Source organism: Apodemus sylvaticus, chromosome 18 (assembly GCF_947179515.1).
Source record: "Apodemus sylvaticus chromosome 18, mApoSyl1.1, whole genome shotgun sequence".
NCBI classification, from domain to species: Eukaryota; Metazoa; Chordata; class Mammalia; order Rodentia; family Muridae; genus Apodemus; species Apodemus sylvaticus.
The window spans coordinates 58,873,187-58,887,831 of NC_067489.1; positions in this window are offsets into that span (position 1 = coordinate 58,873,187).

The following is a 14,645-nucleotide window of genomic DNA, read 5'->3' on the forward strand; positions in this document are numbered from 1 at the left end:
AATTATTTTGTTGTTAGACCATGACTATAATTTTGCTACTGTTATGAATAGCTAGCTGTGTCTTCGGATGAGCTGAGGAGACTACTGTGAAAGGGTCATTTGACCCAACCTTCCCAAACAGTGTCACCAGCACCACTTGTTTGCAATGTGTTTGAACATGTGAGCGCACAAGGGACATTACAGATAATTCCCAATTTTTTTTAAAGATTTATTTATTGTTATACATAAGTACACTGTAGCTGTCTTCAGACACACCAGAAGAGGGTGTCAGATCTCATTACACATGGTAGTGAGTCACTTTGTGGTTGCTGGGATTTGAACTCAGGACCTTCAGAAGAGCAGAATTCCCACTTTTACTGGGTCCATGTTAGCTCACTGAACCCACTGAGCCTGTTTTTGTTTTTGTTCTTGAAACAGTCCAGGCTAGCATCAGACTTTTGATTCTCTTTATTTATCTTCCCATGTGAACAGCACTAGGACCCAGCTATCACAGCCTCGCCAAGGTAATTGTGCTGGCTAGTCTTATGTCCACTTGACACACAAACTAGAGCTATCCAAAAAGAGGGAATTTTAATTGAGAAGATACCTCCATAAGATCCAGCCATAAAGCATTTTCTTAATTAGTTACTGCTGGGGGAGGGCCCAGTCCATTGTGGTTGGTGCCATCCCTGGACTGGGGGTCCTGAGTTCCGTAAGAAAGCAGGATGAGCAATCTAGAGGAAGCCAGCCAGTAAATAGTATTCCTGCATGGCTTCTGCATCCGCTCCTACCTCCAGGTTCCTGCCCTGTTTGAGTTCCTGTCCTGACTTCCTTCAGTGATGAACAGTGATGTGAAAGTGTAAGCTGAGTAAAACCTTTCCTCCCCAACTTTCTTCTTGGTCATGGTGTTTTGTTAAAGCAACAGAAATCCTAACTAAAACTAATATAATATGTTTCTTTGGGTAAATGGAGTGGAAACTTCTGGTTTCTTTGGAAAGTCAGTTGTGTCAAATGATGTTTTGCTGGGGCACACAGGTGAGAGCATGTTTTGTTGTAGGAGACACAGGAAAGGACACATGATGAAGTAATATAAATAGGACCCCACAGACAGAGGAAGCCCGAGCATTGGTTTGCTTTGCTCCACCTCCCTATTCTTCACTAATGACACACATGTGTTGGTTCTCCTTACATTGTGTTGCTGAGCTCCGCTTGTGGTGACACCACAGAGAGAAACTCACTAAAGAACTTCTCATGAGGTTCCTGTGACTTTTTGCCATGTCCATAGCCTCAGGTTAGTTGGCGAGCTTTGAAGTTGCTTCAGGAGTGAAGTGCCGTTGCTGGTTCTTGTGTGGTGTCTGCCTGTTGAGAGGACTGAACTGCAGCTGCTCATTTGGTTTGGCATTTGCTGCTGGACTGAGCTGCTAATACCCTCACAATGAAGATTGGACTTGTACTCAAAGAACTATTTCTAAACAGGTCTACTTCCCATGTGTCCTAATAATTTTTCTCTTCCACTACCTCTGGTCGGTGGTGGGCTAGCTGGGAGGTTGAAAATTATTAAAGTAGGTTGAGAAAATTTATGCCTACAGGTAAAGCTCACTTTCTTTCTTTCTTTCTTTCTTTCTTTTTTTTTTTTTGGTTTTTTCGAGACAGAGTTTCTCTGTGTAGCCCTGGTTGTCCTGGAACTCACTCTGTAGACCAGGCTGGCCTTGAACTCAGAAATCTGCCTGCCTCTGCCTCCCAGAGTGCTGGGATTACAGGTGTGTGCCGCCGCCGCCACCACCACCACCCAGCAAAATAAATCAGTACGTTTTGTTTTTGTTTTTGTTTTTTTGTTTTTGAGACAGGGTTTTTCTGTGCAGCCCTGGCTGTCCTGGAACTCACTCTGTAGACCAGGCTGGCCTCGAACTCAGAAATCTGCCTGCCTCTGCCTCCCAAGTGCTGGGATTAAAGGCGTGTGCTACCATCACCCAGCTGCTCATCTGTTTTCTCAGTACTAGATTAAGGTGAAGCCTTTTTAGCAAGAATACTACTCAATCAATGTTGTGCCCTCCTTGGTACACTGCATCCCACCAGGGTTCATCATCCCACAGAATCCCATTTTCTTCCAGTCATAACCGTAATCACTTGGGAACGGTGGAACCTGTTTGGTATTTCCTGATGCAGTGTAATTATCAGGGATACTTTGAGGCCACACAGATGGACTGTCTCCTCGAACATTCCCTCGCCCATTTTAGGTGTTGTTGATGGGTTTTTCCTACCACTCTTTATACTACTAGAATAATCCAAAGTCTTTCCTAGAACTGTGGTGCAGTTAGAGACAGACATTTGTCCACAGATGAGCTACAGAGAGGTAAACATCCTCCATCATAGCTCTGGACGAGCAATCTAGATTATTCACTTACACTTTCTCCCCATGCTCTAAAATGGCTCCTTACCAAGAAAAGGTTTCTATCAGAATCTGTGCTCCTGAATTATAATCCTAAAATCTCAAATGAATGCCTTATTGCTCCACAAAAAATAACAGAAAAGAATATATTAATATTATAATCATGGGGTGTTAGGAAGACACGGGCGTGGGAGCTATGGAGGAAATGGGGACGAAGTAGTTCTACTGCAACAGTAATGCCAGAGAGGGCATCTCTGACCGGGCCTCAAACATGAGGCATTAATCATAAAGGCACCAGCCACATAGAGTGCTGGGGTGGGGGCGGGGGTGCCCAGGCCTGGGGAGGTGTAGGTGGAGCTGTTGCTGAGCATACTCAAGGGCATGAGTTAGATCCCAGCATGACCTAGCCACCGAGGCCCTGTCAGCGGGGCAGGCTTCACAGGTTGAGAGGCAGAGCCCAGTAAAAGTTGAGGAATGTAGGGGACATGGGTATAGGCATAGCCATATGACTCAGGTTCCCACCAACTGCTGTGGAAATTTGGAGTTATTAGAAATAAGGGTAGTGCTTAGCAGTGGAACTTTCCAGATAGAGCAGTGTCAGGGTTTCACTTCCAAGTTCACTTTGCTTTGTTTTTTAATTTTTTTCCATTGTGTGTCATATTCACTGTACGTGGCATTGTGTTGCATGAAGACGTTTCTATACACGTCTCTGTTTGACATCATGCATAGTCCCTGACACCCCCCACCCCCCCACCCCCCACCCCCCCCACCTCCCCCACCCCCCCCACCCCCAACCCCGCCTTCTCTTCCTCACCCTCGCTCTTCATTTTCACCCCCTTTGCTCTCCTACACATTTTTGCAACTATTTCTTTCTTTCTTTTTCTTTTTCTTTCTTTCTTTTTTGTTTTTTTTTTTTTTTTTGGTTTTTTGGATTTGGTTTTTTTTCAAACAGGGTTTCTCTGTGTAGCCCTGGCTGTCCTGGAACTCACTCTTTAGACCAGGCTGGCTCGAACTCAGAAATCCGCCTGCCTCTGCCACCCAGAGTGCTGGAATTACAGGCGTGAGCCACCACCGCCTGGCAGCAACTATTTTTAATGTCATATATACATAATGGTTGTATGTCTCTATAAAAATATGTAGGACCCACATGTGAGAGAGACATATGAAAGACCCTCAAAGTGAGGACCCCTCCACACCTTGACTCAGGAAAGGCGACACCCAAATCACCCAAGAGAAATGGTCTTGATGCAAACAGCAAGAGGATTTTATTCCAGCACGCTGGGGCCCATGCTCACACACCACAGCGGAGGGTGGGGTGGGGGAGTAGAGGAGAGTGGACCCCGAGTGCAGAATCAGGATAGCTTTTATAGGGTTACAACAAAGCCCGCACATCGCAAACCAATCATTCCTTAGCATCAAGAGCCCATGCAGTATGGGCCTATCGATTTGTACCACTCCATAGTTTCTAGGCCAATCCTTTCAAATTATCCAAGCCCACTCTCCGTGGACCAATCAGTTTCCTATAGTGTCAGAGGTCCACATTTGTGGGGGCTCCTGGGTGGGGGGGTGATGGCATAAGCAGTTTACAGAAGCCAGATAAGCAGTTAGTCAGCTCATTTCCTGTTATCTTACTGGGCCAGGATCACATACTTAAGGGCCTATCTTATGCCCTTTCTCCTAGTTGTATACAGAGAGCAGGCTCAAGGAATGTGACCTTTCACCTATTTTCTAACAAAGAGCAGGGTCTGGAATTTGGGGTATTTAGGGCTTCTAGGAGGCTGGAGTTAGGGCTCCTTCAGAGTGAGGTAGCATTTCTAAACTTCTGACTTCTTGGGGTCATTGGAGAATTAGGCTGTATTTTTCATCCTTTCAATATGATGTTTGTCTTTTTGAGACAGGCTTCATTTGCTTACTATAAGTTCCTCTAACTGCTTCTATTTTCTTACAAATAACATAATTTTGTTCTTTTATGAGTGAAAAAAGACATCCCTTCTCTCATGCGTGTGCGTGTGCGTGTGTGTGTGTATGCGTGTGCGTGTGCGTGTGCGCGTGCGTGCGTGCATGTGTGTGTGTGTGTGTGTGTGTGTGTGATCTATTCCTATACCAGCTCTATGGCTTAGCTATTGTGAATTGTACTGCAACAAACAGTCTACTGACAACACACCCAAGAGTAGTACAGCTCATCATATGATCATATGGAAACCCTATAATTTTTTTCTAGAAATTTCTACACTGACTTCCAGTGTCTGCAGTAGTTTGCAATGTGTGAAGGAGTGAAGGATTCCCCTTTGTCCACATCCTTGCCAGCATTTGTTGCAATTTGTTTGACAACTTGATTTTTGAAAAAAAAAAACACACACTGTGGAGAGCAGAGTCCCAATTAGAAGGCTGAGACAGAAGCCAGGAAAAGATGCCTCCAGGTTGCAGGTAAGCTGGCAGCAGAGCAAGGCACCATGAGTTTCAGATAAACCTGGGTATGTGTTGAAAACTGGATATGTCTTGGAAACAGTAGCAAGAGGGCAGCTGGATTCCCACATCCACTAGAAGGAGCTGTTGTAAGACCCGGAAAAAACGAGGGCGCCCCAGTGCCCCACGCATCAGAAGGTGACACCCATATCACTCGTGAGAAATGGTCTTGATGCAATAAACAAGAGGATTTCTTTTATTCCAGAGGCTCTGGGGTTCACAATCGTACGCTGTGCAGGGGTAGAGCACTGTGGGACCCCGAGTACAGGATTGGGATCGCTTTTATAAGTTTACAACAAAGCCCGCGAATCACAAGCCAATCATTCCTTAGCATGGAGAGCCCATGTAGTGCGAGCCAATCGATTTGTACCACTCCATAGTTTTTAGGCCAATCAGTTTTTTATCGGAGCTCGTGCTCTGTGGACCAATTAGTTTCCTATTTTCTTGGAAATTAGTTTCCTATTTTCTGTGGAACTCCTGGATGGGGGTAATGGCGTAAGAAGTTTACAGAAGCAAAATAAGCAGATAATTAGCTCATTTCCAGTTACCTTACAGGCCAGGATCCCTATTCAAGGTCTTTTTGCCTAGCTCTTAACAAAGGGCAGGCTCTGGAATGCGACCTTTTACCTAGTTTCTAACAAAGAGGACAAAGAGCAGGCTCTGGAATATGAAGTGTTTGGGGCTCCTTAGAAGGCTGGAGTTAGAGCTTCTTTGGAGCGAGATAGCATCTTAAACTTCTAACTTCTTTGGGTCATTAGAGAGTTAGGTTGTATTTTCTATCCTTTCACTGTCACCAGTATTTCTGAGGTTCGGTGGCTTTGTTATTTAAATGTACCCTCAACTGACCTGTGTTGTGGTTTGGGAGTGGAATGTCCCCCATAGGTTCACGTGTTGGACAGTTGATGCCCAGCTGGTGGTGCTCTTTTGGAAGGTTCTGAGAGACAGTAACTCGAGACTTTTACATAGTGCAACTTAGAAAACCATCAACCTTAAGATAGCACTCCCCACCCCAACTTCAAAACCTAGCACTTCCCTGGGCTTCAACGACTAGCGCCCCATCACCTCTCAAAGTAACTGTGTTTGCCCAAGGTAACCTAGAACCTTCCGCTGAGCCATGAATTGCCGCTGATCTTCCCATTCCTTATGACATAGATCGCTGCCTGAGCATCCCCTCCCCTTTTTCTTTATGGTCTTCTTCTTTAAAGACCCCCAGCTGCAGCTGTGTGAGGTCGAACTCCTGTGTCCCTGCGTGGGACATGAGAGAGGCCCCAGTGCACTGGAGAATTAAACCTCATGTGTTTGCATCAAGAACGGTCTCTCGTGAATTTTTTTGGGCGTCGTCCTATCCCGAGACTTGAGTGAGGATCTCCCAGGATTCGGGAGTCTTTCAGTTCTAGAACCTTTAGAAGTGGAGCCTTGACGGGAGCAGTAAGCCTCGAGGTTTCATCGCTCAGCTCCACTTCTTGTTGACCTTTTTCCTGACTGCGGGTGCAACATGGCCAACTAGCCCATGTTCCCTCTACCATGCTGACCCCACTGCATGCCCGTTCGTTCCCTTTGAACTGTAAACCAAAATAAACTCTTACTCCTTGGTGTTGTTTCCTGTCAGGTGCTTGGTCACAGCACACGGAAGTAACTAATGCAGCCTGCTGTGGTTGGTATTTGCCTGAAAAAAGCAAAGGGCCCCAGGGGCCGGATGCTAACATTTTAAAGATGAACCCTGGCAGACCAGCCCAGGCATTCAGCAAGTGTCCATAGCAGCTGCCTTCTTTGACTGTGCTGAAGCAATCTCTTGCTGGTGTCATCTCTTTAGCCCTAGGCTCCCTTTGTTCCAAATCATATCTCCAGGATTTGGCTTGCTTAGGACTTAGCATGAATCATTCTTGTGGGACCAGGAGGGTAATGAATGCTACTAATTAGCTTGCTAAGTATTCTCTGAAACTAGAGGATATTTGGTTTTAACTAGCCAGCTGAGGTAATGATCTCTTTATTATGCATGAGTCTTATTACATAAGCCACCTGGGCATTCAAGACTAGTTAGCTCAGATAAATGAGCATATAGGCACCAGCCAAAAACAACATTACCATTCATGCCCTGCAGCTTCCTCCTGTGTTGAGGGCCCAGGGCTCCATCTCTTGTGGTGTAAACTGATCATCATGTCTGGAAGCATGTGGACATTTCTGGTCCATCATACAATGTCGGTAAACCATTTACTCTGCATTTCCCCAGGTTTCAAGAACTGGTGAGGACAGCTCAGACACTTTAAGGACACCTTCTCTAAAACACAGCATTCCAGCTGACAGGAGGGACCAGTTCATACAAGTGGTCTCCTAGAGAGTGTGTCTACACCTCATAACTCACTATCTTCAAATGATTGGGCAAAGGGTAAAGGCTTGATCCTAACAGGGCAAATCAGATTCTTTTCCCCAAAAGTAAAACTGTGGAGCTAGCTGCGCATGGTGGCCCATGCCTGTAGTCTCAGAACCTGGGGTGTAGAGGCAGGAGGATGTCTGAGTTTGCGGTTGGGTTGATGTTCATAGAGTTCCATGCCAGCCAGTGTAGTGGTAAATCTCCAACCCAAAAAAAGCCTGGTCAAAGAAATCTCAACTCGTTTAATTGGAATACAAGCTACACGCCTAGATTGGGCAGATCTCCCACTACACTCCTCTATTTTCCATCTATAAGATCCCATAGAACTTGTGGTTTCTCTAAGCCACGTGTTCCAGTCTCCTTCTACCACTTTCTCCTCTATCTCTTCCCCTTCCCTCTTTTCCTTTCCTCCCAAACTTTTCAGCTCCACCTTCCCTCCTTCTGCCCAATCATTGGCTCAAGCCTTTATTTGAAAAGTGAAGGTGAGAAGGTTCACAAGACACTGTATAGTGATTCACTCCTCCTCTGCAGCCCCTCCTGGGAGAGCAGAATTGACATCAAAATAGCAGGCCAGGGCTATCCAGACAAGCCAGTACTACATAGTGAGACCATAACTGAGAGAGACAGAGGCAGACAGACAGACAGACAGACCGTGGAGCCAGCCTGTGTTTACCCATGTGATCACAGCTGGGTCCACTAGCTGCAATTCAGCCATATTCAGTCTTGCTCCTTGAGAAGCAGAGAAGGCTGGGCTCTAGTCTCAGAAATGGAGCTACAAAGCCAGGAAAGACTGACCAAGACAGCCTCTTGGCTGGGGTGGGAGTGAGCATGGGGGTTGCTTGGGCTGCTGGAAAGAAGGTTCTGTAATTAAGAACACTTGCTGATGTTGCAGAAGAATCACGTTCCGTTCCTACACCTATAAGACAGCTCATGACAATGTACCCTCTTTTTACCTCATTGTGTACCAGACATACATGTGACACACAGACATACATGCAAGCAAACAATGATACACATTAAATAAAAATAAATTGACCCGTCCAGCAGGTCCAGTTATTCCAGGGTCTCGAAGAGGCACTACCTGAGGGTCAAAAATGGGGGGGAGAGAAAAGGGAGGCCAAGCACGCTAAGAAAAACAAGTCAGTCTGGGTTGTGTCATGGCTTCATTTAATATCGGGGAGGTAAGTGGGTTTTAAGGCTTACAGAGAAGGAATTGACCTTCACACCAGACAAAGGAGGGAAGGGCAGAGACACCCCTAGCAATGGAAGCAGGAAGCGAGGAGGTCATCCAGGTGGGGACACCTGGAGATAATGCCAGCAGGAACATTCCGCAGTTAGGGCAGGAACATCTTGTGGCATTCTCTGTCTCGCACTGATAGCTCAAGGGGAAGGCTCTAGTTAATTGTTCTACCTTCTCGGCAGCCACCACCTTAGGGCTGTGAGTAAGCATTAAATCTGAATAGCTCAGGCTGGCTTCCCACAATAAATGAGTAATTTTTTTTTTTTAAGGGCCTCCTGGTTTGGTTGTGATGATAGTCCCTGTGGCTCAAGCATACTCAACACAAAGGCAGGAAAGCTACAGTTTCGGGATAGCCTGGGCTACATCATGAAACCCCTTCTTCTTTTCCACATATGCACAATTTAGGATACTCTCATCTGCAGCCCTCAAGACCAAAGTTCTGGCCCTTGACAACACTGCAGTATCTTTATATCAAGTCTCTGTGTGATCACAGAGAGCAGCTGGTTTCTGTCACTTTCCCCCAGAGTCTGAACTAGCATGACTTTGTCTCCTGTCTCTCCAGGGAATGTCACTGGTCATTAGAGTTGGAAAGAAGTGTGTAGATAAGAATGGCAGCATTGTCATTTCCACTGGGCTGGAAAGCGCCTAAGAGACTCGCTTCTAGAACACACCACAGCCTATTTGTATGCAGAGGGCAGCTTCATCCAGCCCACAGACCCAGGAAAGCGCCTTATTCCGTGCTAAAAATGAACATTTCTGTTCTACTTACAAAGAGCTTCCCTGAGGTACAGACAGGAGAATTCTCTGTTTGGAAGACAATTTTAAAAAATAAGCTGCAGCAGGTGCCCATGGCTGAACTACCCCCATACAGTGTCCCTCAGGGAAATTCTGAGTAGTTATTCTGTCTTAGGGTTTCCATGGCTGTGAAGAAACACCGTTATCATGGCAACTCTTATAAAGGACAACACTTAGCTGGAGCTAGCTTACAGGTTCAGAGGTTCAGTCCATTGTCAAGACCGGAAGCATCGCAGCATCCAGGCAGCCATGGTGCTGGAGGAGGTGAGAGTTCTGCATCTTGATTGGAAGGTATTCGGGAGGAAGACTGTCTCTTCCAGGCAGCTAGGAGAAGGGTCTCAAAGCCCAATGACATTATGACACTTCCTCCAACAAGGCCACATCTGTTCCAACAAGGCCACGCTTCCTAATAGTGCCATTCCCTGGGCCAAGCACATTTAAACCACCACAATACCCAAACAGAACGGCTACCACCCTGCATCTTTCCTGACAATGGATGAAGTTCCTGTTTCCTGAATGGTTAGCAACAGGAGGGGCAGCATGGTTCTATCTCTTCTTGCTGGTAGCTGTAACTTAAGAGGGATGTGCCAAAGCAGCCTGTCAAAATGACAGAGTACATAAATAAAGCAACCAGAGAACAGAGAGGCTGGCAGCTCAGGTGGCCTGTCCGGAAGAGGTAACCAATGTTGTGGGTTCAATGAGCCCATGGAAGGACAAAGACACATGGATGGAAGATGGGGGGTGGGGTGGGTGGAGGGTGGGGGTGGGAGTGGGGAGTAGGGGCCCTCATTGCTAATAGGTGGTGAATTTGGCTTTGTTGAATTTAAAGTCTATAATTCTCTTGAAGGTGTTCACCCAGCTAGATTCTCATGTAACCGCTGCTTTTACAGATTAAAATTCGAGAGCTTAGCAGGTACCGTAGGCCCTGGCACTAGTTGGCATGTAGATGTAGTCACATCTGGAAGATCTTCCCACCATGCATGTGAATAGGAGAGTTAGATCTGAATTATCCTTGTGGGACAGTGTGGGACTCTCCCATTCTCTCCCTCCCTTCCTACTCCTCCTCTCTTTCCCTCTCTCCTCCTCTCCCTTTTCTTTGTTTGAGAAGGGCTTCATGCATTCCAGGCTGTCCTCAAACTCTACAACTAGTCAAAGATGACCTTAAATTTCTGATCTTCCTGCCTCCACCTTCCAAGGGCTGAAATAACCTGTATGTATTTGTCCTGGGGACCGGAACACCCTACCACCTAAGCTACATCCCCACAGGACTGCTTTCAATATTTTAATAGTCGCTCTGCTCAGTAAACTGTAAGGCAAAGGGAGTTTCTCTGACCTGGTGCCTGAAGTTTAGGGCACAGGAGATCACTGCCATCCTTTTAATTACAGTCTCTGGAAGAAGAGACCCTCTCTGATTTGAAGAAAGCTTTTTTTTTTTTAAATCTTATTAACAATAATGTATCCCAGCTCTGCAGTAATTACAGGCCTATTCCTGAAGCAATCAAATTGCTTATTTGCAAGAAGGACTGTTTCCTTTCCCTAATGAATACTAACAGTCCTCCGGAGCCTGGAGGTGATGTGTGTGAATGCCCCACTGTAACAATGAAAAGCGATTATGAATAAATGACACATGGCCGCTCTGTTCTTAAAAATCACCGCGTGATCAGTTTGAGAGACACGCACGAGATGGGACTCGGGAGATTTTGTTTTAATTATTCTGCCTGGAGGGAAACAGCACTTTGTTTTCTGCTGGCACAGTCCTACAGAGAAGCTTAAAGGGACTTGGAAAGCACAAGCCAATTAATCTTTCTCAAACCGCACTGGCAGATACAGGCACCCTCATTTTCGGGGGTGGTGGGTGGGGTGGGGGTGGAGGGTAGGGGTGGGGGCGAGGTGCCGATAGACGGGTGTTTCTGTTCTCAGTGGGATGTTTAAAGGTTCGTTGTCATCACATCCCACAGATTTGTCTTTATGGAGCTGCTGTGACCATAGTTTGCATTTGAAAATCCACCAGAAAGGGGAAGGATGAACAGAAGGTTTTGAAGGGGAGATTTTTAATTTTTTAATCTGACAACTTCCTCGTGTGATTTTTTTTTTAAACAAGGCTTGTGAGTGTGCATAGACATGTTTGTGGATGTTTCAGTGTGGGGGCCAGGAGATAGGATGGGAAGATGTGTAAAAAGAGGATATTTCATTTTAGCTGCTTGGAAATAGACTCACTGTCCCACACTGCAGGTTGGTGTGCATGAACTAGAGACCACTGACCAGGCTATAGTTCTGTTACCCAAAGACACTGGAATAAAAACTTTCAGAATGTAAATGAAGGGTCTGGTTTTGAGTTCACACTTGATCCCATCTGAAGACCACCATGGCCTAGAATGGCAGTGTACAGCTAATTTCTCCTGGGGAATACAGTATGGATCACCAGGAAGCCTCTCAGAGAACATATTGAAAAAATTTCTTACCATTTGTTGTTGAAAATTAATTCATTCATAATTCATGCACGAGAGGCTGCCATTTTGGAACTTCTAGCATGATAAAGCAGAGTCCCCAGGAGCCAAGGGCTTTAAATTTCCAGAGAGTCTTTATGGCAACCGATGTTATTTATCCATTTTTTCCTAGCTGGCTTCTTTGATTCTTATGCCTTCTGCCTCTTATTTCTTTGCATGACTTTGACCCATATAGCAGTCAGCAGGAGTCAGCAGACACCCTCCCCCAAAACATAGGAGGCTTGTTTCTCACTAGCTTGCGGGGGGACAGGAAGTGAATTCAGAAACTGTTTGCAAGAATTTCTGGAGCTTCGCACTACATTCTTTGACAGGTTCAAGCATTTAACACATCACATTGACCCGGCCTCTAGCTGGTTCCATATAGAACCCACGGACCTGTTCGGATGATAAGCAAATCAGTGCACTTCTCTGACTACAGCACCTTATTTTTTCCTGTCTCCTTTTATGTTTTTGTGTGTGTGTGTATTCTGAAAATGTCAAACTATAATACCCTGCTTCTTGGAATACCCTTGGTATAACACAGATTCCCTGTGCGTCAATATTAAATATTCACATAAGCGTTGGATCTATTTAACACTTATGTCCCCTCATACTTTCACCTCATTGCTTATCTGTATTGTTTAGGCACCTGGGGTTCTGTTATAAAACAGTAACTTAACCCCTGCACTCCGGAGGCAGAGGCAGGTAGAACTCTGTGAGTTTGAAGCCAGCCTGGTTCATATATGGAGTTCTAGAACAGCCAGGTCTATGTAGAACTCCCTTAACAAACAAACAAACAGTAACAATTATAACCAAACCAAGAAATTAGAACCCAGGATATTAGCTCAGTGCTAAAGTGTTTGCCTGGCTCTCTCCTTGCCTCCTCCCTATGACTGGTTAATCTTAATATCACGTAGGCAGAGCTTTAGTTAAACATGCCACACAGTACCAATGTTTACATAAAAGAAGTATGCAATATGTTTAAAATAAGAATCCATGTGGACAATGAAACTCTGTCAGAAAATTAGAGGGAATCCAATGGTCAGGCTCACCTTAAAAACGAAGAAAGAGTGAAGGACAGAAGAAAGGAGAGGTCTACTCCTAATAGGAAGGGAGTCTCTGAAGACGCTGATTATGGGGTTCCCTCTGGGCCTGGAACAATTAGCTATCAGAAAATGAGAGGCCAGCTTTTGTGCTCCGGGGGTCTGAAGGGACTGTAACAGGTGAGAATGATTACTGTCTCTTAAAAGCTCCTTCCTGTCATGAAGTCCTTCTCCCCGCACCCCTCCCGTGGTGTGCGAGGGGTGCTTGCAGCATTGGGTAAGTCTGAATCTTTGAAAGTTTGAGATCTTAAGAACTTGAATATTTGACATCTTGGAAAATATCACTGTTTGAAGATTCACCAGAGATACACTTCTTGCTTTATTTTTCTATTAAAATCACACACACACACACACACACACACACACACACACCTAATACAACAAAACAGAAAACTTTCTCATATTTAGGAAACACAAGAGGAATGTTGCTGTTGTAGTTTGATTAAAAAATCATAGACTCATGTGTTTGAGCACGTGGTCCCACTGGTAGCTGCTGTCTAGAGACACCATGGACCCTTTAGAAGACAGAGCCGTAAGGGAGAAAGTAGGTGACTAGAGGTGGACTCCTCACTTCTGTTCTTTCTCTGTCTCCTGTAGCTTAACGATAGGAGCAGCCACCTCACACTCCTGCTGTCCTGTGTACCCCCACTACAATGGAAGGTGTCCCCTCAGACTGTGAGGAAAAATCAACTCTTAAATTCTTGTCAGGTGTTTTCTCACAGGTTGCTATCTCCTGAGGTCGGGATATGAAAGGAGACTCCCTACCCCCAATCTCTTTACTGATTAAATCACTGGGTCAAGGAGAACACTGGGAGAAGGTGACAACACATGAATCTTCCCGAGACGTGAGAGATAAAATGAGACATGAACTTGGCTGTGAGGGAGGCGTATGCATGTGTTGTTAGGCCCCAGCAGAAAGCATACAGGACACAGGGCCTGGGAGAGGGTAGCCATTTTCTCATTTTCCCTGCTGAGAAGATAAGATAGATGCTTGTGTTGATGACAGGGTGAATGTTATTAAACTAATGGAGGACAATCTGACAGAGACTTAATTAAGGAGCTGGGAAACTCAATATGTCCTGTACTTAGTGTAGGATGAAAAAGCCTAGGAAAGGAATTTCCCTGTGAGAGGGCGAGTCGATGGTGAATTCTCTCTCTGAGGTAAAGATTTTTAGTAACATGGAGTGTTACTGGAATTTTTTGAAATGAAGTTTGTAGTACTGTGCGCGCGTGTGTTTGGGGGGTTGTTTGTTTGTTGTTTTTGTTGGTTTTTTTTTTTTTTGCAGCTGTTGTGAAAATTCTTCTAGAAGACAGACCCACTTTGGAGGAAGTCTCCTTTCCTAGCCCTGAGGAGGAGCTGAGATTCCCATGTTGGCTAGATGAAGGTCTTCAGAGGCCGAAGTGTGGACGGCCTAGTCCAGGATCGGAGAGGACTGAAGGAGAGGCTGCCCACTGTTCCACAACCATGTGTGTGAATATGCTTTTACATACAGAGTCTCTTTAAAAAAAAGAAGCTGAAGGTTCAGGGAGCATCTTTATTTGTAGTGCAATCAGCAGAACCCCTAGTCCTTCCTGTATTTATTTTTGTAGAGCAGGGGGTGGAGCCCATGTCCTTTCATGTGTAGGTCAGGAATCAGTAAACTATAGCCCCAGTCTGAGCAATTAACCCTTGTGAACCTTCTCGACTGCTGAACAGAACTTCTGGCTTTACCTACACAGTTATTACTCAAAAGATTCATGTGGGGATGGCGATGGCTCAGCGGTTAAGAGCACTGACTGCTCTTCCGAAGGTCCTGAGTTCAAATCCCAGCAACCA